This window comes from Rhincodon typus, chromosome 10 (assembly GCF_021869965.1).
Source record: "Rhincodon typus isolate 14 chromosome 10, sRhiTyp1.1, whole genome shotgun sequence".
NCBI classification, from domain to species: Eukaryota; Metazoa; Chordata; class Chondrichthyes; order Orectolobiformes; family Rhincodontidae; genus Rhincodon; species Rhincodon typus.
The window spans coordinates 12,213,443-12,240,894 of NC_063341.1; the positions used below are offsets into that span (position 1 = coordinate 12,213,443).

Sequence of the window (27,452 nt, forward strand, 5' to 3'; positions counted from 1 at the left end):
ACTATTGGTTGGAGATTTTAATTTCCCCTATATTGACTGGGCCACCCAGAGTGAAAAAGGCCCAGGCGGGGTGGAATTTGTCAAATGTGTTCAAGAAAGTTTGCTCAGTCAATATGTAGAGGGCCCTACACAGGACGGTGCAACGCTGCACCTCCTCTTAGGAAACGAGGTTGGGCAAGTGACTGAAGTGTCAGTTGGAGAGCACTTTGGGTCCAGTGACCATAACTCCCTTAGTTTTACCATAGTTATGGCAAAAGATAGGACAGGTCCACAGGTGAAGGTGCTAAACTGGAGTAGGGCCAATTTTGGGGCCAATAGGCAGAATCTAGCAGAGGTCCATTGGGTGAGTCTGTTTGAAGGAAAAGGAATGACTGACAAATGGGAGGCTTTTAAAACTGTGATATCAAGAGTCCAGGGTTAAGGTGAAGGGAAAAGCTGGCAGATTTAGGGATTCCTAGCTGATGAGGGATATTGAGGCTCTGGTTAGGAAGAAGAAGAAGGCATACATTGTGTTTAAGCTCTTAGGCTCAAGTGAATTCCTAAATGACAACAAAAAATGTATAGGGAAATCAGAAGAGCAAAAAGAGGGTATGAGATGGATCTGGCAGATAAGGTTAATGATAATCCAAAGAGGTTCTATAACTATATTAAGAGTAAAAGGACGGCTAGGGAGAGAATAGGTCCCCCAGAAGATCAGCATGGCCATCTTTGTGTGGAGCCACAGGAGATGGGGGAGATTTTTAATGAATATTTCTCCTCAGTGATTTCTGAGGAGAGAATCATGGATGCTACGGAAATAAGGGAAGTAAGTGGGGATGTTTTGGACCGTATGCACATTACCAGAGAGAAGGTGTTTGCAGCCTTAAAGCATATTAAGGTGGATAAATCCCCTGGGCCTGATCCAATCCATCCTCAGACATTGTGGGAGGCTAGGGAAAAAAACTGCAGAGGCCCTTGCAGAGATGTTTCCTTCATCTTTAGCCACTGGATAAGTTCCAGAAGACCAGAAGGTGGCGAATGTTGTTCCATTGTTTAAGAAAGGTAGCAAAGACAACCAGAGAACTACAGACCAGTGAGCCTGACATCAGTGGTAGGCAAGTTATTGGAGAGGATACTGATGGACAGGATTAACCAACATTTGGATAGTCAAGATCTGACTAGGGATAGTCACCATGGATTTGTGTGCGGGAAGTCATGTCTGAAAATCTTTCAGAGGTAACCAAGAGGATGGATGAGGGTAGGGCAGTGGATGTTGTGCATATGGAATTTATTAAGGCCTTTGACAAGATCCTGCACGGTAGGCTAATCATGAAAGTTAGGTTGCATGGGATCCAGGGAAAGCTAGCTAATTGGATTCAAAAAACTGGCTCAATGGTAGGAAGCAGAGAGTGATGGTTGAAGGTTGTTTCTCAGGTTAAAGGCCTTTGACCAGTGGTGTACCACAGTGGTCGGTGCTGGGACCTTTGTTATTTGTTATTTACATAAATGATCTGGATGTGAATATACAAGGCATGATTAGTAAGTTTGAGGAATTAGGAGGTATCATTGATAGCAAAGAAGGTTATCAAAAATTACAGACGGGTCTTGATCAGATGGGGAAGTGGGCTAAGGATTGGCAATTGCAATTCAATACAGAGAAGTTTGAGGCGTTGCATTTTGGAAAGTCAAACCAAGGTAGGACTTATACAGTAAATGGTGAGGTCCTGAGGAGTGTTGTGGAGTAGAGGGACCTAGGAGTACAAGTACATGGTTCATTGAAAGCGGTGTCACAGGTAGACAGGGTGGTGAAAAAGGCATTTGGCATGCTGGCCTTCATCGGTCGAGTCACTGAGTATAGGAGTTGGGATGTTACGTTACAGTTGTACAAGTTGTTGGTGAGCTCTCTTCTTAGTACTAACTAGGTCCCTTGTTCCTTGAAGTACATATCAATGATTTAGACTTAAACCAAGGTGGCAGGATCAAGTAGTTTAGAAATTATATTGAAATGGTCATGTAGTGATCATGAGGAAAAGAACTGTAAAATGCAGGAAGAAATTAATGGACTGGACAGAGTGGCAGGAAAGCATCAAGTGGATTTTAAACCAGGGGTGAGAAACGTAAATCGAATTGGGGAAGGGATACTGACCAAAAAAAAAACAAAAAAATACATACGTATTGAGAAGCGTAGAGGTTCAGAATTGCTTTGGACTGCACGTCCATAAATCCATGAAGCTGGCAGGTCAAGGAGATACAGCATGGAAACAGACCCTTCGGTCCAACCAGTCCAGGCCAAACATAATCCCAAACTAAACTAGTCCCACCTGCCTGCTCCTGGCTCATATACCTTCCAAACCTTTCATATTCATATATCCATCCAAATGTCTTTAAAACATTATAATCATTACACTAAGATTGTATAAAGCATTAGTTAGGCCATGCTTGATTACTAGATACAGTTCTAATCACAACATGACAGGAAGGATGTGATTGTGGAATGTGTGAGAACCAATCAAAGGGAATTGCAGAATTGTTACCAGGAATAGACACGTTTAGCAAACAGGAATGATCAGATAGGCTGGACTTGTTTTCTTTGCAAGAGAGGGGCCAGAGGGGAGATTAAATTGAAATGTATGAAATTATGAGAGGCCTTGACCGAGCATACTGGATGGATGCATTTTCACTTTGCATTAAACTCAAAAACTAGGGTAATTAGTAAAAGGTTTAGAGTGAGGAAGAGGAGAAATGTTAGCACCCTGAGAATATTTGAAAGGATGGTAGAGGCAGAGATCACAGTTATACTTATCCACCATAGTTCGAACAGATGGACATTCACTGGATGTGCCGTTGGCTACAGGACCTAGATGAAGAATTGGAAATTGGGATTAGACTAAATAATTCTTCTGGTCAAGACAGACAAGGGGGGACATCTGAGTGTAAATGATCAATATCACCATTTGGAAAAGTCATGTATGAAAAAGAGAATTATATCTCTCTTCGTAACATGCGACAAATACTATCTATATCGAGAGAATTATTTCTTTCAATCTCCTTTAATCTGTCTAAGGTTGCCATCTATTTATAACAAAGTCAAGAGTACCAAATGAACAATCACTCAGAATAGTAATTGAAATATTTTGGTGACAATTCAGAAATGTCCATCGCATAGAACGTTTGGCCTCAATGTGTCAAGAAATTTGCATCTCTTGTTTCACTCAGACCTGCACGGTAAATTTTCGTATTGAAGATGAAAGGTTACCTGCAGAGTTCAGTTTAGAAAAGGCAACGGTACTGGGGATGTGGAATATACAAATGAACCATATTTAAATAGATTGCTTTGACCAAAACGGAGAGTTACAATAAAGAACAAAGAACAAAGGACACTACAGCACACGAACAGGCCCTTCGGCACTTCAAGCCTGCACTGCTACATTTTGCCCTTCCATACTAAAATTGTCTTCACTTACAGGATTCGTATCCCTCTATTCTCTTCTCGTTCATGTATTCTTCCAGGCTCCTCTTGAATGCTGCTATTGTTTGCTTCTCCCACCTCCTCTGGCAGCACGTTCCAGGCACTCACCACCCTTTGTGAAAAATTTGCCTTGCACATCCCTGCCCCGCACCTTGAACCGGTGTCCCTAGTCATTGACCCCTCCACTCGTCCACCAATTTCTCCTCTTTAATGAATACCAACATAAAGTACTCATTTAGGACCTCCCCTACCTCTTCTGTCTCCACAAATTGATTCCCTCCTTTGTCCTTGAGTTTGCCAACTCTTATCCTAGCTACCCTCTTGCTTTTAATATATGTATAAAAAGCCTCGGAATTCTCCTTAATCCCATGACCCCTTTTAGCCCTTGTAATTCCATGTTTAAGTTCTTTCCTACTTGCCTCAGATACTTCAAGGGCTTCATCAGTTCCCATCCTCCTATACCTTATTTATGCTTTCTTTTTCTTTTTGACCACAACCATAGCATCCCTGGTCATCCAAGGTTCATGTAACTTGTCATACCTATGCTTCATTCTCGCAGGAACATGCCGCTCCTGAACTCTTATCTACTGCCTTTTCAAATACTTCCACATCTCTGATTGTGGATTTACCCTCAATCTGTTGGGAGGCCTGTAGCATACCCCCAGCATTGTGATTTCACCTTTCCTCTTCCTGAGTTCTACCCATATTCCCTCTCTGTACCAGTCATCTGACATATCCTCTCTCAGTACGGCTGTGAGATGGTCCTTTACCAGTAATGCAACTCCCACATCCATTTTACATCCCCTTCTATCACACCTGAAACATCGAAGTGCTGGGACATTGAGCTGTCAGTCCAGTCCCTCTTTCAGCCAAGTCTCCGTAATCACAATAATAACATAGTTCCAAGTACGAAACAAAGCTCTACGTTCATCCACTTTTGCCTGTCATACTTCTCACACTGAAACAAACATGCATTTCAGACCACCTCCCCTGCACTTTACAGCAGCATTTCCTAAGCAATGTGTGCTGATTACTACACCGTTAAATAAAGCTCCTCTTCAGCCCTCCCTATCTCAATTTCAATCCCGTTAAACCAGGGGAGGTGGGAAAATTAACTTGGAAAAATCTCAAGTGGCTGATAAATGAAGAATATCTGTAAGCTTTACCACTCCTGAGGAAACAAGATACCCAACTAAATAATTGGGACTCAGGTTTCACTCTTGCAATGAGAGACTCTACAACAAAAAAACTATAAACTCTAAGCTGCAAATGTCTTTACTTTCCTGTCTGGACCAGATAATCCACAGCTTCTTTGTAAACTCAGTATCTGTTTTTACATGTCTGTTTGATGTTGCATTTGGTTTTTGTTACATTTAATGAATCTCTTTCATTCAAGAAAATCTTGGCATTGGCTCGCCTCCATTTTTGATCTGGGTAGTGTACCTAAGTTTAGTTGACGTGTGGTAGCTATGTGCTGTTAAGTGACCGAACAGGTTCTTAAAGAGAGGGGAGCAGTAACATCCTTGTGGACAAGCCACCATCTATGCTTATGTGAGAGGCCCATTATAATTACTTGTGGACCCTTCTACTGCCTCAAATGTATGTAAATATAGTCTTGTATGTGTAAGAGAGGTCCTTGGTTTGTTTGGATAGAGCCAAACTCCAATGTTTGCTTTTTCCCTTGATATGCTATTGTACAGAACCGAACTGTGTTTGTGACTATGTATAAATACAAAGATTTGTTTAAGAATAAAGAAATTTTTAAAAATTATAATTACTTGTGCTACATCATTACAAGCAGCAAGCCTACTGTTCTGTCTCACTCTCTCACTGACCTTGCTGTCCAGGACACTCATCAGTGTTAAAATCCTGTGTATCCCTTTCCCATCCTACTCAGGCTTTCCTATTGTTGACACTGAGGACTCCATCAGTGAATTAATTTTCATCACAGCTCCCGTCCCTCTGCCTCAGCACTGGACATCTTCTCATCCTTGAAGGTTTCAACCTCAGTTTCATGTTTTCTTTTCTCTGAGTTCACTGTTAATTATCCTCTCTTAAGACCTTCCTCTATGTAACTCACTAATCGAAAGAAGGCTAACTCCTGGAGTTACCATCTCGTCTAGTCTCACTACTCCCATAATTTCAAGCTCAGCTAAGGCCACCTCTAACCACTTCCTTCAAACGTGTCCCCCAACATCTCACCCCCACGTGCACGTTCCAAACCTTCTTCCATCTTTCACCCTGGAAAATAACGGTATAATGCTTGTGATGGTGTAGTGCAAAGAGAACACTCAATCTGTGACTGATCTCTGCATTGTGAATACAGTATGCAAAACTGAAAGAAGTGCGAGTAGAAAGCTGTTTCAGTTGGAAGCAATGTTTCAGCCCTGGACTGTGTGGAAGAAGGAGTTAAAAGGGTAAGTGATGCCTCTCCTACACGACATTCCTGTGGGAAAGAGGGGCCTATTTGATTGGACTGAACAATGAACCTTGCAGGGATCAGTCATTTTAGAAAGCTGAAAGGAGATGGAGGGAATGACATTTCTGCTTAATGTCAAAGAGAGAGAGAGAGACAGATAGGACTTTCAAAAGAACTGATCATTGACTTCAGAAAGAAAGGAGGAGGAGGACACGCCCCCATCTACATCAACAGAGCGGAGGTTGAGAGGGTTCCTCAGAGTGACGATAACCAATAACCTGTCCTGGACTTCCCACCTAGACGCAATGGTCAAGAAGGTACAACAACGCTTCTTCTTCCTCCAGGGCTCAGGAAATTCAGCATGTCCATAAAGACCCTCACCAACTTTTACAGATGCACCATAGAAAGCGTACTGTTTGGGTGTATAACGGCCTGGTACAGCAACTGCTCTGCCCAGGATCATAAGAAACTACACAAGGTTGTGTGCTCAGCCCAGACCATCATGGAAGCCAACTTCCCATCCATGGACTTCATTTATACTTCTCATTTCCATGGAAAGGCTGCCAACATCATTATAGAGCCCTCCCATTCAGGTAATGCTCTCCTACAGTCTCTTCTATCAGGCAGAAGATACAGAAGCTTGAACATATGTACCAGCAGGTTCAAGAACTGCTTCTTCCCTGCCATTACGAGACTGATGAATGCACTCTCTAACTTCAAATAATGATGATCTTGCTTTGTGCACCTCCTGTGCAGTGTAACCTTGTATGCCTTGCTCTGTCTAAGCACCCTATGATCTATATGTCCTTACTTGCAATAGCCTAGTGGTATTATCACTGGACTGTTAATCCAGAAACCCAGATAACATTCTGGGGGCCCGGGTTTGAATCCTGTCATGGCAGATGTTGGAATTTGAATTCAGTAAAATATCTGGAATTAAGAACCTAATGATGACCAAGAATTCATTGTCGATTGTCAGAAAAACCCATTTAGTTCACTAACGTCCTTTAGGGAAGGAAACTGCCATCCTTACTTGGTCTGGCCTACATGTGGCTTCAGACCCACAGCAATGTGGTTGACTCTGAACTGCCCTCTGGGCAATTAGGGATGAGCAATAAATGCTGCCTAGCCAGCGACGTCCTTATCCTCTAAATGAATAAAGAAAAAGTAAAGAAATCTGACTGTACTGCTTGCAAAACAAAGCTTTTCACTGTACTTGGGTATATGTGACTACAATAAATCAAATCAAATAATTTACTGGCAGAAAATGGGAACAAGCAGAACATTTAATGTGATTATGGGAAGAAAGAGTGGTACAAGTATGAGAAATGGATGGACAACTGAGGACCCTATCAACAATGGCATTAGTAAAGTCACCATAATCCTGTGTCTCATTGGAGAGAGACACAACTGGGTGTTGATTTAACGTGAAGGTCACCACACCTCAGGTGAGGGGTGAATTGTGAAAGAGAGTCCTTCATGGGTATCCTCAGCCAGTGCAGGAATTGAACTCACTCTGCATTGTGAACAAGCTGTCCAGCCAACTGAGCTAACCAACACTCAACCATAGGAGGACATCTTTACTTAAGGAAAGCAATATTGGATTCACAGGAATGGAAGGCGACATTGTCAGAACAGATGCAACAAAGATGGAGAAGCTGGGAGAAAAGAAAAGGGTCATTAACATAGTTGGGGTGTCAATAAGGGTAGAAAAGGAAGATATAGAAGTCAGTGGGCTAATGGTGACATTAGTTAGTAACCTATTCCCAAAAATGAGGATAAAACAGTCACAGATGTGAACAGTCAGCATGAACCACATAAAGAGGAGGGAAAAGTGGAAACTGAAGTCAAGGTTTGATGACATGTTCCAGTTCATGGTGAATGGCATCAATACACTAAGGTGGTAGCCTAAAGAGAGATGTAGAAACAAGCCTACAAATGACTAGAATAAAGAATGCTCCCTTTACATTATGAAAGGGCAGAGAGAGTAAGGATTCACGTTGGGTTTCATAACAACAGCTTTTATTTAAGCAAACAATGTAGTCTGTTAATGTTCAACTTTCAGCAACTTGGCCATTATGCAAGCTCCACTATCTCACAAATGAACTCTTAAAAGTGAAAAGATTCATGAGTTACCCTTCTTTCCAGGCATAAACCTGTATCAATTGACAGTTGACTTATATTGTTAAGTCACACGAAGCCACAATTCATTCTGTAGTTTACCTGTGGGTTATTAAAGTTGACCTAGAGTGTGGTGTTGTGAAAGATCTACGATTTCCACCCCTCCTTCTCCCATTTAGGTTATGGCTCATTAACAATTGCATAAGCAAACGGAGTTTCACAATTTTGTATTTTTGTTTAGTTCTGCAGTTTTAGTCATCAGAGAGTATACTCAGTGCGTCAGTTCCCTAAGCTAACATTGTTAAACTCTCCCTTATCCTGTCTGCTGCTTTGTACACGAACCCTTGTCACTCAGTAGTACTTCTTGGCACTCAGTTGGAGATTACAATGTAAACAGGAAGTCAAGCTACCAGCACCACGGTCCCAAGACATGAATTAACAAAACACCAAATATTAGACCACATTTATTTGTAGGTGAAATTGGATGACACCAGCAAGACGTGGGACAAACTAAGCCTCCACACAATGGATAACTTATAGGAAAATGCCATTGTTAAAGCTCCCTTCCCATCAATTAAAAAAAATCCTAATAAGAAAAAAAAACATACAAGACAATTGGCACTTTTCCTGCAGCAAATTATATTTGGTTTAGCTTGCTGTCTGATACCCACTGTAAAAAGAGGTTAACTCAGACTCTCAATTCACAAATACTCTCACTTTACTGGATATACAAACCATTTGGTTTGTTTTATCTAGAATAAGTACAATCTTAAATCAGTGTCCTCTTGCTCTCTATCCTTCAATCAGTGGGAACAGCTTTTCCCCTTTCTTCCATTTCCAGACCCCTCATGACCTTGAACACCTTTATCAAATTTCCTCTCAATTCTCTCTTCTCAAGGATAACAGTCCCAACTTCACCAATCTATCAACAAAACTGCACTGTCTCATTTTTGTGAACCTTTTCTGAACTCTTTCTAATGTTTTCAAATTTTATCCAAGTGTGGTGCCCGGAATTCCTACAGTCACAGAGTCATATAGCATGGAAACATACCCTTCGGACCAACCAGTTCATGCTGAATAAAATTCCAAACTAAATTAGCCCCACCCGCATGCGCTTGGCTCATATCAATCCAAACCTTTCCCATTCATGTACTTATCCAAATGTCTTTTAAAATGTTGTAACTGTACCATCATCCACCAATTTCTCTGGAAGTTCATTCCACATATGAACACGCTCTGTATAAAAAAATTGCCCCTCATTTCCTTTTTTCAAAATCTTTCCCTCTCACCTTAAAAATATGCCCCTTAGTCACAAAATCTCCCAGCCTAGGGAAGAGACATCTGCCATATACCTTACCTATACCCCTCATGCTTTTATAAACTTCTATGAGGTCACTCCTCAACCTCCTATGCTATACAAGTTTAGCATAACTTCATTTCTTCTGCACTCTTTGCCCCTATTAATAAAGCCTTGGATACTTTATGGTTTATTAACTACTCTTTCAACTTGTCCTGCCACCTTCAATGATCTTTGCTTTATGTACATCCAGGTCCCTCTGCTCTGGTCCAATACCCAATTTAGAGGTGTATACTTTATTTTATATTGTTTTTCGATGTTCTTCCTGACAAAATGAATCACATTATACTTTGCTGCATTGAATTTCAGCTCCCACTTATCTGCCCATTCCAATAACTTGTCTGTTTCCTTTTGAAATTCTATGTTATCCCTTTCATGATCCACAATGATACAAAGCTTTGTATCATCGGTAAATGTTGAAACTGTGTCCTGCACACCAATCTCTTGGTCATTGATGTAAAGCAAGAAGAGTAGGGATCCCAACATCCATGGAATTTTACTATAAACCTTTCTCCAGTCCAAAGAAAACATCTATTAACCGCTACTTTTTGTTTCCCATCACTCAGTCAATTTCCTGTCCCTTTTCTTCTTTACACTCCAACTTTGCTGATAGTGTGGCCTTTTATCTGATGGCTTTCGGAAGTCTACGTACAGCACATCAATAGCATTATTCTCATCAACTTTCTTTATTACCTCAGTAAAAAGAAACTCTTGAGAGTTATCTAAACATGATTTTCCTTTAATAAATTTGTGCTGACTTGCTAAATTAACCTGAATATGCTTACTTGACTATTTTGGTTAAACCTTGTCCAATTGGCAGGATGGATTTAACACGTTCCCTAAATTGTTGCATTAAGAAGTTGAATAAGTATCCTAGAAGAAGTCTCTCATCTAATTTAAATTATTTGGATTGTGTAAGTAGGAAACATATAATTGCAAGGCTTGGAGGACATCTTATCACAAAGGCTTAATTTTAGTTACATAATATTTTGTAATACAATATTCTGCCACCCTGTCACACAAACTTCTCATATTTTGAAGTTCTCACAACTGTCCCCTTTCAAACTAAGGCCAGGAAATGATGGCAACTCAAGCAGATCAAATTGCAACTGCAATATGCTACTCTACATCTTTCCTTCCATTAACAGTTCTAGTTTTTCTGTAATATTTCAACCACTTGCTCCTTTGTCGCACTTTAAACATCCATACTTTCTCATTTTTAAAGGCACCTCCTTCAAAGCCTATCTTCTGTGAAAGGAAGGGTCTAATTGCCCCTCTGTAATCTCCAGGCAAAGCTCCCCAATTTGATACGCATGATGTGGAAGTGCCGGTGTTGGACTGGGGTGGACAAGGTCAGAAATCACCTGACACCAGGTTATAGTACAACAGGTTTATTTGAAAACACAAGCTTTCAGACTCTTACTAACACCTGAAGAAGGAGTGAGACTCCGAAAGCTTGTGTTTTCAAATAAACCTGTCCGACTATAACCTGGTGTCAGGTGATTTCTGACCTAATTTGATACGGTTCCAGATGGGATATCCAAAATTGCTAAGCTACCCGGTAGGGAGCGATGACTGGCTCCCTTCTTTATCCACCTGCTCCTTAGCTGGGGGTTAATTTTTACAAAGGATTCCTTCCTTTGCTCCTATCTTTCTCCCAGACCAAAAACACTCATCTTTTAAAAGGAGCCAATTTAGCCAGGCCTTCGAGTTAACAAAGAGTGAGCTTATTAATTACTGATTGTAAGAAGAATTTGTAAGACAAACATACATTCACAAAGATTAGAAATAGGAAGTGTGAGTTCAAAGAGATGAAAGGTTGCCTATGACCTTTACAGTACTCTAACACTCAAACCCAGGTTAGTATACATGAGAACCTTGGTCCCCCACTAGTGCACATGAAAGTAGAGGTAAAACAGCTAATTAACCCCTGTCCTTGAATATTCTTTGAAGGGAAAACACAAACTGTCACTGCAGTTTTGGGCATAATCCAAAAGCTATTGAGCAGGGAGTCATTAGCCCCTTGTATTCTTTGTGGTCACAAGAGAACATAGATGAGTCTGTTATATGACTTCCTCTTGCCCCCTTGAAGGGTTGCATGGCATTCCAAGAATCTCTCTGTCCAGACACTCACTTAATTTACATCCGTATCTACTTTGGCTGTACCAGCCTGTTTTAAGAAAAACACATTTTGGAATTACAAGTTAAACTTGTCCACAGTACTTCCAACTTCTACAGTCATGCTATGTCTCCTATCCGCAGAACCCTTTCAACATTCCTCAAACTGATTTAAATCGACCACAGTTTTCACTGTGCCACTTCCCACATTCCTGATGCTATCAATTTTTTCGGTCATGCCCATGCAAAACAATGACTTTCCAAGATTGGGAGATCATACAAACTTCTCTTGCCATGTTAACCAAACCCATGGATCAGTAGCACACTCTAACAAGTCACACTATGAATCCAAGTCATGAAGATAAATAACAAATCTGCAAGTCTGAGTTACTGCCAAACCACTAAATCTGTCAACTATTTCTGCTGAGAATAATACAGATGTCTTACCATGCAAACCACATAATTTTATATTTCCTGATTAACATCAATACAGGCATATTCTTTGTCCAAAACTGTACATTGAATTGTGACCGACACTGCAATGTCACATGCAATAAACACACTCATTTTGATAGCAAAATGCAGCGGGGGGAAGCTGGTCACATCATAAAATTTGATTTTTTTTTCAGAATCCTTGGGCTGGCTTTAATGTCCCCAAACTAGGCATCGTGTCCACCGCCTACCCCAATCCTGGCCAACATGTTGAAAAACTCAATGTGATAATGTGTTTTTTCAACCAGCATCATCATGTCAGTATCCAATCATACAGAATAATAAAACGAAGGACTGCTGGAGTTCTCACGAAGAGTCATTGGACTCAAAACGTTAACTCTGCTTTCTCCCCACAGATGCTGCCTGAGTTTCTCCAGCAATTTTTGTTTTCTGTTTCTGATAACACAGAGGGCATACAAGGCACAGAAACTGACACCCGTCTGCCATTTTGAAATGTTTAATTAACAATCAAGCAAAAATGTCTTTTACACTTTAAACTGAGGGAGCACAAGGGCAACAGAAAAGGAATGACTGTGCTGCATTGTCAGAGGCACTGTTTTGTAGATGAATTCTAACCCAACACCCTGTTTGCATGTGCAAAAGATCCTAGGACACTATTGTGTAGAAGAGTAAGGGAGCGAGGGCGGCACACTGGTTAGCACTGCTGCCTCACAGCACCGGAGACCCGGGTTCGATTCCAACCTTGGGTTACTGTCTGTGTGGAGTTTGCACGTTCTCCCCGTATCTGCGTGGGTTTCCTCTGGGTGCTCTGGTTTCCTCCCACAGTCCAAAGATGTGCAGGCTAGGTGGACTGGCCCATAGTGTTCTGGGATGTGTAGATTAGGTGGGTTAGAGGGGAATGAGTCTGGGTGGGATGCTCTGAGGGTCGGTGTGGACTTGTTGGGCCGAAGGGTCTGTTTCCACGCTGTAGGAATTCTATGAGATACACCTGACCAATGTTCAACCCTCAGTCATGACAGATTATTTGGTCATTATCATGTGCCCATTTGTGGGAACTTGTTACAATTGCCTACAGTTGGGATGTTCTGCCTTCTTGAACAACGTTATATAAATGCAACTCTGCCATTCAAGTAAAGCTTGGTAGATAATTGCGTACAGATCTTGCGCATAAAATTAACCCAGTCCTTTACTGCAAGCAACTGGTTTCAAGTATTTCATCATCAGGTACACAATACAACATACATCTGCCCTGATACTACTAGATGTATCAACTGCAGTGCAATAAAAGTAACAAGCACAGCACAATCTATAATTGCTGTCACAAGCAAGTTTTCTTCATATTATCAGACAGTTCAGTTGACCTTTTAAGATTATTTTTAGTTCTACCCACTCAATTTTTAACTTTTACTTGGCATATAAAATATATGGGAAACATGTGAACTACTTTCTTTCGAAACGTCTCTTGTAGTTTAGGATGGGCTATGATAAAGCCAGCCAAACAACAACTGCAACAATTCATAGAATGCAGCCTCAAATTCAAATTATGGGGAGGCAATGACCTAATGGTATTATCACTGGACTGTTAATCCAGATAATGTTCTGGGGGCTCGGGTTTGAATCCTGCCATGGCAGACAGCAAAATTTGAATTTAATAAATATCTGGAATTAAGAATCTAATGATGATCAAATATCCATTGTTGATTGTCGGAAAAACCCATCTGGGTCACTAATGTCCTTTAGGGAAGGAAAATGCCATCCTTACCTGGTCTGGAGTACATGTAACTCCAGACCCACAGCACTGTAGTTGACTCTTAAATGCCCTCTGGTCAATTAGGGATGGGCAATAAATGCTGCTGAGCCAGCGACTAACTCATCCCGTGAATGAATAAAGGAATAAAGAATAAAGGATTCCATCAAGACAGTTTGAAAAATATATGACATATTGTAGAATGCCTTCCCTAGAAAAAGGTAACAAATTAGTTCAGATTTTGCAAAAACAGGAACTGACATGGTCATTTTTCTGGAAAAGAGCTTTTCATTCTTCAATTTTGAAACCATTCCAATCTTCAAGTTTGCCTGCTGGAATTTGAATTCTTACTTTTTAAGTTATCAGATGGGATTGTTGGATTAAAAACACAGCAAGATAATCATGCTGCTACCAGATTTAAGAGGTTTGTATACCTTCAGCATTCCAATCAAAGGGTACCAGATAGTATCAAAGATGCTTACTGGACAGAAGGACACATGGCCCATCCTGACTTTTTGATAAAAAAAAAGTTCAATTTATTCTCACACTTCAGTGTTTGTTTCCTCATTCATCATCTTACAAATTTGTTCTCTTTAAATACACATCCAATTATCTTTTCAAAAGTCCAATGGAATCAGATAGTTTGTTCCAGATCTTAACAGATCTCTAAATAAAGCCAGGTCTCCTCATTTTCTCTCAAGTTCTCTTGTCAATTATTTTAAATGTACAACCTTTGGTTACCAACCCATTTGCCAGAAGAAACAATTTCCTCCTACTTGATCCATCAAAACCCTGCCCAATTTTTAATTAGATCTGACATTCATTTTTTTTTCTCTTAAGGAGGATAGCCAGAAGCCACAGGACCCAGAAGTAGGCCATGCAGCTCAATATATTCACACTTTCCATTAAAGAAGATTATTGCTGATCTGATAACCTGTAACCCCACTTTCTTGCCTTTTCCCTAGAAGTTCCTTTATTGATTAAAAATCTGTCTATCTCAGCATTGAAGATAAGTAAAGATCCAGCCTCTACAACTCTCTGTGGCAATGTATTCTATAGATTCAGTACTCTCTGACAGAATGAATTCCTCCTCATCTCTGTCCTAACTGGATGACTCCTTACTCTGAGACAGTGTCCTCTATTCCTAGCCTCTTCCACAAAGGAAACAACCTTTCCACAACTGCCCCTAAGTATCTTCTATGTTTCAATAAGGTCATCCCTCATTCTTCTAAACTCCAATGAGTGCAGGCCAGATCAGCTTATTCAAACTATCCACATAACTCCCGTTCCCCTTGCCAGGTATCATCCTGATAAAGATCCTCTGTACCTTTGTGAGGCTTTTGACACCTTCTACAAAGTGCAGCAAACGCAACTATACACAAAACTCCAGCTGAGGTCTAACCAGAGCTCAGCAAAAGTTTAGTACGGACCATAGATAGTAGGAACTGCAGATGCTGGAGAATCCGAGACAACAAGGTGCAGGGCTGGATGAACACAGCAGGCCAAGCAGCATCATAGGAGCAGAGAGGCTGACGTTTCCGGAAGGGTCTAGGCCCGAAACGTCAGCCTCTCTGCTCCTATGATGCTGCTTAGTACGGACCATATTCTTTTGTATTTAGTGCCCTTATTTACAGAGTCAGATATCCCATAGGCCTTCTTACTCAACTTATCATCACACTTTGAAGAATTTGTTAATATGCGACACAGAGGTCCTTCTGCAACTTGTATGGACGGCACGAACTCACCATGTAAATTGGACGACATCCATTGTACAAAAGCAGAATATTGTAAATGCCATAAAGCCGAACAGAATAAGATTCAAATATTTTCCCTGGATTTCATGTTGCAATTAAAAGACAATACTAGTGAGTTGGAAAAGGCAAAAATGATCTTACAGTAGAGCCAAAGTAGAAATAAAAACAGAAAGTAATAGAAATACTCAGCAAGTCTGGCAGCATCTGTGGGGAGCAAAAAACAGACTTAACTCTTCAGAACTGTGGTGTTTATTCAGATCTGAAAAAAAAAAGATGTAACAGGCTTTAAACAAGTACAGAGTCAAGGAAATGTGAGGTGGTGTAAGAACAAAATGAGGGTCTGTATTATAGTGAAAGGCAGGAGTGATTAATTCAGAAGATGCTATTGCAAGGCAAAAGGGAGTTGGCAATGACTGGAGAGATGAAAGATGGTCTATAGGTGACTTTAGTGAACCAAAACCAACAGCAAATGCCTGGCTAAATAGGTGGCAGAGGTCATAATCTAAAAAAAAAAGGGTCAACAGCTTGTGTTGATTCTGCAAGTGCCAAACGGAAAGGGAAAGTCCTGCTCCTAGAGTTTACACTAAGCTTCAGCAAGTGCAGCAAGTCAAGGTCCAAGACATGAGAGTGCAAATGGGGTGGAGAATCAAAGTGGCGAGCAACAGAGGTGAGCAGCAAAGTGGTCACCCAAACTGCAAATTGTCTCCAAGGGTCGAAGAGACAATGGTGAGCTGTGAGTATACTAAATTGGGAAAAGTCCTCACCTGTCTCTAGTTTAACCACATCCACTATAAGCCCACTGACACCAACACTCACAAAAATTGCTCCCATCCCGTTTCTTCTAAAGACTCAGGTTAATTTCCAGTGCTTCCCTCTCATGACATCTGTGCTAATGGTGTCACCTTCCATACCAGTATTCCCATTAAAGCTTCCTTAAAGTGCCCCATTGGTTGATAGGGTCCTTGACTGTGTTTCTTCCATTTCCTGCTCTTATTCCTTCTCCTCATTCCCTGAACCTTTAATGGGTTTTCCCTAATCCTCACTTTCCACCAGCTCCAATGCTATGCCATCACCAAATACCTCTTTCCTCCCTTCTGAGCAGTCTGATGGAATCATCCCCTCCATAACAGCCTGGCCAGGTCCTCCACTGTTGACAAAACTGCTCTCCCTCATCTCCCAAACACCCCATAATGTCTTCCTGGGCAGGTTCAGGGAGATGTAACTTTTATCCCCAACTCTCCCATTGCCAAGGACCCCAAACACAATGATCTACTTGTACTGCTTTCAATTTTCTCAACTGCACTGACTGCTCTGGGCAGTATCATGGTCTACACTGGGGAGATTCAATGGAGATTAAATAATTATTTTTTGCATCGTGTCTCGCTTAGTCCACAAGCAGAAGCCCAAGCCTCTGGTCACTTGTCATTTGAACCCTCTGTGCCATTCCCACCTTCCTGTCCTATATTACAACAGCCTTCCACTTCAAAAGAACTTTACTGGCTCGTACAGCCAATTGGAAAGTCCAGTGTTTCTGAAAAGTGCTGTATAAATGCAAGCCTTTTGCTCCTTTGGGGAGGGGGGGTGCACAGTGGCTCAATGGTTAGGACTGATGCCTCACAGCACCAAGGACCTGGGTTTGATTCTACCCTCAGTTGGCTGTCTTTGTGGAGTTTGCACATTTCTCCCATGTCTGCGTGGGTTTCCTCTGGGTGCTCCAGTTTCCTCCCACAGTCCAAAGATGTGCAGGCCAGGTGGATTGGCCGTGCTAAATTGCCCCATAGTGTTCAGGGCTGTGCAGGCTAGGTGGGTTAGCCATGGAGAAATGCAGGGTTACAGGGATATTGTTGGGTCTGTGTTGGATGCTCTTCAGAGAGTTGGTGTCGACTTGGTGGGCAGAATGGCCTACTTCCACACTATAGGGATTCCATGAAAAAGATCATTTACTACTTTTTTCACTCTTTAATCAACATTTACACACCCATACCTCTTGAACACTTCCTCTCTCCACCACACCCAAACTTGACCTCACCTGACCTCTCCTTGGGTGGTTGTCTTGGGCAATAATTGAGCGAGGGGAGAGGCTGGGCTTTAGTGGGTAGAGAAAGGCAAATTCCATTGAGGAACACGTAGGAACAGGAGTGGGCCATTCAGCCCCTCGAACGAGCGTTCCGCCATTCCATGGGATCATGGCCTAACTCTGCATCGAGGAGGCAAAGAAAGGAGCTGCAATTTAAAACGAAGACCTGCGGACCCTGGAAACCTGAAACACAAATTGCTGGAGAAACACAACAGGTCCGGCTGTGGAGAGAGAAACAGAGTTAACGATTCGAGTCCAGTGACCCACGTTCAGAAGACTTCTAAAAGTCTGCTTTCTCGTGACAGATGCTGCCGTACTTGCTGGGTCTTTCAGAAATTTCTCTCTTTTTGTTTTTGAGGAAGAATTGTTTTGCTTCCTAACAGTGTGCCTAAAGCAAGATTGACTCCCACCTTTTTGTTGGGGGTGGGGTGGAGAATATCAAAATGTTTTCTGGCTGCAGGAAATCTGACAAAACAAATAAAGATTTAAAGATTGCTACAACAGAGCGCATAAATTTCAGGGCGGGGGGGGGAAGAATTGCAATCCCAAACTCGAATAAGATCATTTAAATAAATAATTAAACTATAAAACAGAATGTACTTCTTTCGCTTCACTTGCGTCAGGCGCTGAACCAAAATCGAAACCAGAACCCAAAGTATCCTCCTCCACAATTATTCCGATGAGGTTTAGAGAAATTGCTTTTAAAATAAAAAGGTTACCGTGCGAGCTGGCAGACTTTCTAAAAAAAATTAAGAAAATTATTAACCTGATTTCCACCGAGGTTCTCGCTGCTCGGTGCAACTTCCCCAAGTAGGAACCGAAACGAAACTGTTATTTCAACGACGGCCACACCGAAATTGACGAGGAGCAATCCAGGAAGTTAAACAGGAGCCCTGGTTTCATTCTCAGCAGCTTCACGCATCTTACAGGGAAACCAGTGCCCACGCCAGCCCCTTGCAATTCTTTTCTTTTATCTGATCTGTGGATACTCCATGGTGAGAGTGAGGAATTTATTGCTCGAGTGCAATAAAGCAGCTGTCGGCCGTTTTTGCTCGACGCCTTGCTGTGCTTCCCTTTAGCGAATGTCTGTTGGTTTTTCAGTGCTGCGCGCACATTTGTTCAGCTGTAACCCTCGTCTGGAGATCTGCACAATTCCCCAGCCTGTTAGAGCCACGGTTGGAGTCTATGCTGCGAGCCAGCACCTTTAGCTGCACCATTAAGCAGTGACTATAGCAAAACCTTATTTACCTGTGTAAAGGCTCAGAATTGTAAGATTTCATTTCCCCCAACCCCAAAATATATTGATTAAATTTATAAAAATGCATCTCAAGGCAGTTCAAAGTTGATGCTACATATAAGTGTAACAACGTTACATAAAGTTTGATTGCTGTATGTGGAACCTTTAAGAGTTTTATTACATTGATAGAACCCAATCTGTTTAGACGTGTTACTCTCCGGCGCATATGAGACCAAACCTGAATCTTCTGGCCCAGACAGACAGACACATGACCCTCAAACAATTACTATTAGTATTTATATGTGTTTTGTGTCAAACCTGAGGGGCTTTTTTGTCCATTTCCAGTCACTTGGAGTGATGGAAAAGGCTTTTGCTAGCAGCCTTTCCCCCATTGCACTTTTGTGATGGCTGTTCCAAGCATTAGAAAGTCTCTCAATAGGGACCCTCCTGGTGCCTCAAATGCATGTATTGATATACTACTGTGCAGAACTTTATGCTACTGTGACGATGTATGTATAATATATAGGATCTTTTTACAATAAAGTATATTTCTGAAATTAAAAAAAGCAGTAGTCCTTGACTGTGGAATGTGCCTGACTGCAATTGTTGTCACCAACTGTTCTTTGTACTGGGAGATGAGCATGTTTTGGACAGATCAAAGACAATCATACACAGGAGTTGTTGGTCCTCTAGCATCATGATATTTATTTCAATGTGTGCTCTGGAGGGTCAGCCTGAGAGCACAAGAGTCCTAGATCAAGGATCTGCTTAGATGGATTGCAGCAAAAAAAATCATTGCATCTTTTTCCAGATGGTTGGATTTCTTTTATAAACAGTCATTGCTGATTTAAATACTTAACAGACAATACAGAGTCAATCAATTACTTTAATGGAAAGGGCACAAGACTGATCATTGGTTATTCAGCAAAACCTTGTCTTTCATTGGTATCAAAAAGGGAAACTATCAAACAACTTCATGCTGCAGGTTGATGATTTCTTACGGGGTGTTACTGTGGAATTGAGAAATGCATTATCAACAGGATTAAAATAGAATTCTGATTGGAAGTCAGATTTCAGGGGTTTTTAAATATAATGGTTTTGGCATTATGCTGAACAGGCAACTTTGTTCAAATCAGTAGCCCTGATTAGAGAGTAATACACCTATTCCAGTTAATGGTGCCCAGTCATCACAGAAAGATGATGTTATAATAGGTGCAGTTGAGTTGGATAAAAGGTTTCTGTGCTGTATGACACTATACAATTACGAAGCTTGACTGTCAGTTGACTGTGCACTCGGATGGGTGGATGCTAGTTTTGAGATCTTGGAACTAAGCATCACAATGAAGCACCTAAAATTTTACAAATATTAAATACAGAGAAATGCATACTTATGTTCTCATCCTTGTGTGGCCTAAGGAACATGAAATTGACTATATTTAATGATGCCTCAAAAGCTAATCTTCCTGGGCCACCAAATCTTTTGTGAGTGAAAAATGAAAATCTTGCCTATTGACTAAGAAAATAAGAAAAAAAAATTAAAAGTACTTTAGTTGCAGAAACTCTGGCTCTTGTAGAAGCGGTGGAAAAGGAATTATTTTTTGTCACATAATTTATGGGAAATTCTGTAAAAGCAGTGTCCTGAAAATGGTGTGCCCATTGGATCTCACATAAATGATCATACCTTGTAGGACACATTAATTTTATGAAAGAGTTGGTGGAAAAAACATTAAGGATCAGCCTTGAATCTCTAAGATCAGAAGAGGGTTGAAGAAAGTCATCAATTATCTAACTGCTATACCAAAGAGGAATGTTTGTGCCAAGTTATTGTTGTGGGTCACCAAGGGGGTGTATTTCATTGTAAAACTTTACAAACAACATGTAAACATGTTTATTTTCTTCTTTGATTTCTTTCAATATTGTCTGTGAATATTATTGGTTCAGATTTTGGAAAAGGAAATAAAGAGTCTGTTAATTATAAATTAAAGTTACACGTATAGTGGCGGACTCACTCATTAAATAATTACTTTTCCATTTCTAAAGAGACACTCCTTTCATGGCCAGCAAACACTGCAGGGATTAAGGTGTATTGCCTTGTCCAAAAATCACACTTTAATTTAAATTGCACCTTTTCTTATAGAATCCCTACAGTGTGGAAGCAGGCCATTCGGCCCATCGAGTCCATACCAACACTCTGAACAGTATCCCACCCAGACTCATCCCCTCCCCTACCCCCATAACACTACACTTCCCATAGCTAACCCACCTAGCCTGCACATTCCTGGACACTATGGGGAATGTAGCATGCCAATCCACCTAACCTTCCCATCTTTTGACTGTGGGAGGAAACCCACACAGAAATGGAGAGAATGTGTAATCTCCACACAGACAGTTGCCTGAGGATGGAATCAAAACTAGGTCCCTGGCAGTGTGAGGGAGCAGGCTAACCACTGAGCCACTGTGCCGCCTTGTCTACTCCATCCCTCACAATTTCGTATAGCTCGATTATGTCAAACCAAAACCTTCTTTGTTCCAAGGAAAACAACCCCAACCTCTCCAATTTCTCCTTTTCGATACAATTCTCTAGCCTGGCAACATTCGAGTAAATCTAATCTGCACTCTCTTCATAGTAGTTACATCCTTCCTGTAATGTGGTGACCAGAACAGTGCACAATACTCCAATTGTGGCCTTATTGGTGTCTTATACAATTTCATCACTATATCCCAACTTTTGTATTCTATACCAATGAAGGACAGCATTCCATATACCTTTTCTATAACCTTATCTATCTGTACTGCTACCTTTAGGGTCCTATGCATTTGCACGCCATGATCTTTTGCTACATCTACTCCTCTCAGTGTATTCCCATTTATTGTGTATTCCCTTTAACTGTTAGACTCCCTAAATGCATTACTTCACACTTATCAGAGTTGAACTCCATCTGTCACTCTCCTGCCCACTCTACCAACCCATCTACCACATTTTGGAGCTTCCAGCTATCCTCTACACTTTACACTGCATGGTCAATTTTTGCAAATCATCTGCAAATTTCCCAATTGTGCCCCCATGTTCAAGTCCAAATCAGTAATGTATAAAACAAGCAGCATATGTGCTACAGTGGCCCTGTAAGGGCTGTTCCTTAGGTCACTTTTTGAATTGAGTTAATTTGATTTCATTGGTTTGCAAAAGAATATAAAGGGACACTTCTGTTCCACCCTTTGAAGGAACCATTCTTCACTTTTGGCTGCACTTCATTCGGACAGTCCTGAAATTTGGCCCCCCCAATGTGGAGGAGGTGTGCAAATCAGAAAACCTTCTTAAAAGCCTGTATCTGTGCCTAGCCAAGGTGTTCATTATGGGGTTTGGGTTATGAGCTGTCATTTGAACTGAGTGCCTGCCTCTCTTTCATGGTTATGCCTGCCATAGGGTGTCTGGGTCCCTAATTGATCAGGCATTTCTAACCAAATTAACTATTTTTAAAATAATAAATGACTAGGTTAGTCTCTTAAAGGGGTACAGTAACAAAAAAAGGAAATCAAATCTAAATTAAAAATTGATTTTAATGGAAGTGATGCACTCCAAGCCCCCATGGGGCAAACAAATATTGGAAGGCCTGAAGTATATCAGAGTGCACGCCCCAACTCCTTTCAATCTATCTTCCTCTTTGGCCTACCCTAAGGTCTTGCCCACTTATCTTTAACTGTCCCTCCTCACCTAACTCAACACCAGTTGGCACTCCAGCTCTTCATCCACCTCGTGTTTACTCACTCATCCACCTGGCACTTTCCCTCGCACTTTCCTTGCCACGCAACCCCTTAATCTGTTTGACATGCTGTGCCCTCACTTACATTCTCTCAGTATCTGTGAAAGTCGCTACAGTATCTTTGAGTCCTGTAATACTGCAGAATTTGTTGCATGATAGAGGGGTTGTTGTTTGACTGCCGATCCCCTTCAGCACTGGCTACGTGGATTCCAGGCCTGGAATAGACTGGCTTCAACTGAGAAGAGCCCTGACCTGGAAGTTCACATGGAGAAATGCCCTCTGACCAGAGTTCAGAAATGGGATTTTTAATCCTGATCATAAGGTTTGATCCTATGTCTCCATTTTTAAAGCAGGTTGCCCTATGGTTTTTTTAAATGGTATTCTCAACCAGCCTTGTCACCTTTAACAATTTTTTATACCCAATTTCAAATTGTTCCCTTTGTTTTATATTGCCTCTCTTCCCTGTTACTTCTGAATAAAAAGCCTTATAGTGCCACATTAAATGAAATATGCTACAGGCATGCCCATTTCTCGAGCTTATCCATGTCACCTTGAAATCTATGGCATTGCCAGCTTCCTCTCTGTTCATGACACTTCCATGTTTTGTGTTAGCAAGTTGGTATGCAGGTAACTAAGAAATCAGAAGACATGCTGTCTTTTATTGAAATGTGCATGGCGTACAAGAATAAGGAATTCTTGCTGCAGTTGTGTCAGGCTTTGATGAGACCACATGGAATACTGTGTGCAGTTTGTTCTCTATATTCAAGGAAGGATATAGTGTTTTGGATGCAATACAGTGAAAGTTCATTATGTTAGTCTTTGACATGAGAAGGTTGTCCTTATGATGACAGGCTGAGTAAATTGGGTCTATATTCTATGGACTTGAGAAGAATGAGAGGGCTACTCATTTTAAATAACAAGGTCTGAAGTGCCTTGACAGGTTAGATGCTGAGTGGTTGGTTCTGCTGACTGGGGAGTCTAGAACATGGGGCACATGCTCAGTCATTTAGGATTGAGGTAAGGAGAAATTCTTTCACTAAGAGAGTTATTAATCTTTGGATTTCTTTACCACAGACAGTTATTCTTGCTCCATCATTAAATGCATTCAAGGCTGCAATTGATAAATGTGAGCAAGTGTGAATTAACAGATCAGCCATAAATATATTGAATGGTTGAGGGCTTGAACGGTTGCATGGTCTATTCTGTTCATAATTATTGCAATCTTACTAATACAAATCAAAACAAAGCAATGCTCAAAGTGCTGACCCAGAGCATTCCAAAGGCAGGTTATCAAACAAAACATGGCACTGCGTTACATAAGAAAATATTAGCATAAGTGAATATGACAAAGAAAGGAGTAGAACGAGGTGGAAATGTTTAAGGTGGAAATTCCAGAGTCTATATTAGTTCAGTTGGCTGGAGAGCTGGTGTGTAGTGTCGAGTGATACCAATAGTAAGGGGTCAATTCCCCCACAATCTGATCTTACCATTCCTTCTCAACATTGCCTGAGATATGGAGACCTTCAGGTTACACTCACCACCAGTTTTGTCTCTCTAATGAGAAAGAAGCCTTGTGGTTCACTGGGACCATTATGATTTTACCTTGATTTAATTTGAAGGATAGCTGCTTTGAAACATTAATGGACTGACACAGCCAATAACTCTACTACACAATAGGCTATTTGGAACCATCCAATGAGAAGTTATATCAGAAGGTTTTTTTTTACCCAGATAGAACAGGATAGATGGAAGAAGTCATAACTGATAGAGTTAATGTTGTAGGCTGTAAAGAGTATGTGCAAGTCAAATGAATAATGGTGATCTAATTTTCTGAAATAATGATTACTTGGGTGAGATATGTTTCTCTCCCCTGAATTGATTTGGGATTTTTCAAATAATTATTTACCCACCAAGCGATTACAATCCAGGTGGTTCATGTTTTTAAACTGGTAATTCAAGATTCCTGGTACATCATGAGTGCATTGCCAATGAATCAGATGATATATTCCTGCACTATATTTTTTATATTCTATGCCCTTTAGTGACTGACTTAGAAATGAGGGGATATAGTTCACCCCTACCATTTACGGTTTTGAGCATACTTTAATAGTTTTGAGCACTCTTATCAGATCCCCTTCTAATATTTGCTGTCGGGCAATGCCCAGTTTCTCTAATGCCTTTTCATACTCTTGTGCCTGGTGTGATGTTAATGATCCTCTTTTGCAACATCTTCAAGTGTCCTGGCATTGGCTGTAGACAGCGCTATTCAACCCCAGCCAAGCAACGTCCTTGCCACCAACTTTGAATAAAGCTGCATGAGGAGTTAACAATTTTTGTGATGAGGAAGTTCACATTCCAATCAACTCTGACACGAGCTAAAATAATGTCTTGGTATGCATCAGCAGTGCTGTCATTCAGGAGGTGGGCAATGTTTTGGCAGTTTCTGCTAATGTACAATTAATTTGATGGACGGCTACTGTCAGAAAGAAATAGAATAACAACAGCTTTAATGAAACTATTCTTATTCAGAGTGAATGATAGAATTTTACAGCAATGGGAGCTATTTAATCCATCACATCTACATTGGCACCCTGAAACAATAGGATTAAAAAATGAAGAGAGAGAAGGGGTGTGTGTCTGCGTGTGTATGAGAGTATGTGTATGCGTGGTGTATGAGAGACAGAGTTTGTGTATGTGCGCGCGCGTGTTGATGTACCTTGCTTGTGAGTGAGAGAAAAGCTTGAGAACAGCTCCCAAGATTGATTCTGATTTGGTCTTTTGGGTCTATTGTCAGACCCTTTATTTCTAACTTCCTTATTTTTCTAACCTGTGGACTTTACAAAACCACTACTGTTCTAGCATTGTTTCAGATGGAGCATTCAATGTGGTCAGTTCTGGTTTAATATGAACAGTCCTGTCTCCAGAATGTTAAAAAAAGAGAACAGATGCACTGAAAATTGTGCAATTTGAAATTTTCACACGCGACAAACCAGGAAGGAAGATATATATGACTGTCTAAAGATAGAAATTAAAATAAAGATAAACAGACTTGAAAGAAAAAAAATCTGCCTTAAAAGATATGTATCATTTGGTTTTTCTTAATGTAATTTAGCATTTCAAACGTCAAAAAAAGGTAGGCTATCCAGTGAGGGAATGTAGCAGTCCTTATATAGTTAGCATACCAATAAAAATCAAGTTTCCCTCATTCCACAAAGTGGAACTTTTTTTGAGGAATTTACAGTTTTTAGGAATTTCTAGGATTTACAGGGAGAAGAGGAATATTTCAACAAATCATGATTGCAAGTGAGAGTGTGTTTTTTGACAGTGTAGATCATTTACAGTGTCCTCTGGATTCCCATATTATTCTTTAAATGTCTAAACTACTAAAATCATTGTTAGTTTCATGAGGATAATGACAGTGATCATTAACAGTAAAATACCAGTTATTATTCTAATTGCTACCTAACCAATACCTTGTACGTAAACAAAAACAGAAATTCCTGGAGAATCTCAGCAGGTCTGGCAACTTCTGTGGAGAGAAAGTAAACATTTTGTATTTGAACTGAAGAAGGGTTACTGGATACGAAACATTAATTCTTTCTGTCTCCACAGATGCTCCCAGACCTGCTGAGATTCTCCAGGAATTTCTGTTTTTGTTTCAGATTTCCAGTATCTACAGTTCTTTGTTAATTTTGATGCCTGGTCCATATTTACATTTTCCTTTACACCTTTATTTGTGGCAACTTTAGCAAATTGTCAGTTTGAAAGAATTTTTTTGAAAAATAAGAATATGAATGTAAAAGCTTCTAAGATTTGTGTCATGCTTATTTTTTAAATTATCTGGCATTAATTAATGTCTTCTTGAAGTTGCTAACAATTCAATCCACAAGTCTTCATACTCTTTTCCTGTATTTTGTCACCAAATTTTTCTTTAATGTATTCCTTTGCAAAAATTCAAATTAACAGCAACAACTTGTATTTATGGAAGACCATGAACCATTGTCTTATGTCTGTTACAAGGCAAAGTTTGACAGTCAGCCACATAAGACAATAAGAGTAAAAGCTTAGGCAAGCTTTCAGAAGCATCTTAAAGGAGGAAAGTGAGTCAGAGATATGAAGAGATTTCACAGGAGGACATTCCAGAGCCTGGGAGCTTTCTGGGTAAATGCATGACGACCAATGATGGAACAATTAATATCAGGGATGTTCAGCAGAACAAAATTAGAGGAATGTAATTATCTTAGATTGATGTGGCACTGGTGGAAATTCCAAAGATAGGGAGGGGTTAAGGTGTGCAGGGATTTGTATCAAAAAGTATCAGAAATTTAAAATTGAGATTTTGCTTGACTGGGAAGCAATGTAGGTTTGTGGACACAATGATGGAAAATATAATTAAGGAATGGAGTTTGACAGGACCAAAGCAATGGCTTTAATCTTCCCAATATTTACCCGGAGGAAATTTCTGCTTGTTCAGGACTGGATGTCAGACCAGTAGTCTAATAATCTAGTAATAACAGAGCTTTAAAGAGGGAGGTAGAGCTAGGTGCTGTCATCTTATATATAGAAACTGATGTGTTTTTGGATGAGTGCCAGCTAATAGTTGAGAAATAAAACATCCAACAATAGATCCTTGGGGGACACCAGAGTTAACAATGTGAGTGCAAGAAGAAAAAACACATTGCTGGTGGTACATTGCCAACTTCTAAACAGATAAGAATGAAACCAGAGTGAGAGATGTGGCAGCGCAGTGGCTCAGAGGTTAGCACTGCTGCCTCACAGTGCCAGGAACCCAGGTTTGATTCCAACTTTGGGTGACTGTGTGGTGTTTGTGTGTTCTCCCTGTGCCTGCAAGGGTCTCTTCTGGGTGCTCTGGTGTCCTCTCACAGTCCAAAGATGTGCAGGCTAGGTGGATTAACCATGGGAAATGCAACGTTACAGGGATGGGGGGGGGGGGGGGGGG

General features: G+C 40.7%; 1 long non-coding RNA gene across 1 annotated transcript in view; it reads right to left on the minus strand.

The window, feature by feature from the left end:
- The window catches only part of LOC125484253, a 33,489-nt gene extending 14,507 nt beyond the window's left edge, over positions 1-18,982 (minus strand). Inside the window, exon 1 of the long non-coding RNA XR_007263095.1 lies at positions 18,261-18,982. This is a non-coding gene — a long non-coding RNA (uncharacterized LOC125484253). The remainder of the gene's footprint in view (positions 1-18,260) is intronic.
- Between the last annotated feature and the right edge of the window lie 8,470 nt (positions 18,983-27,452).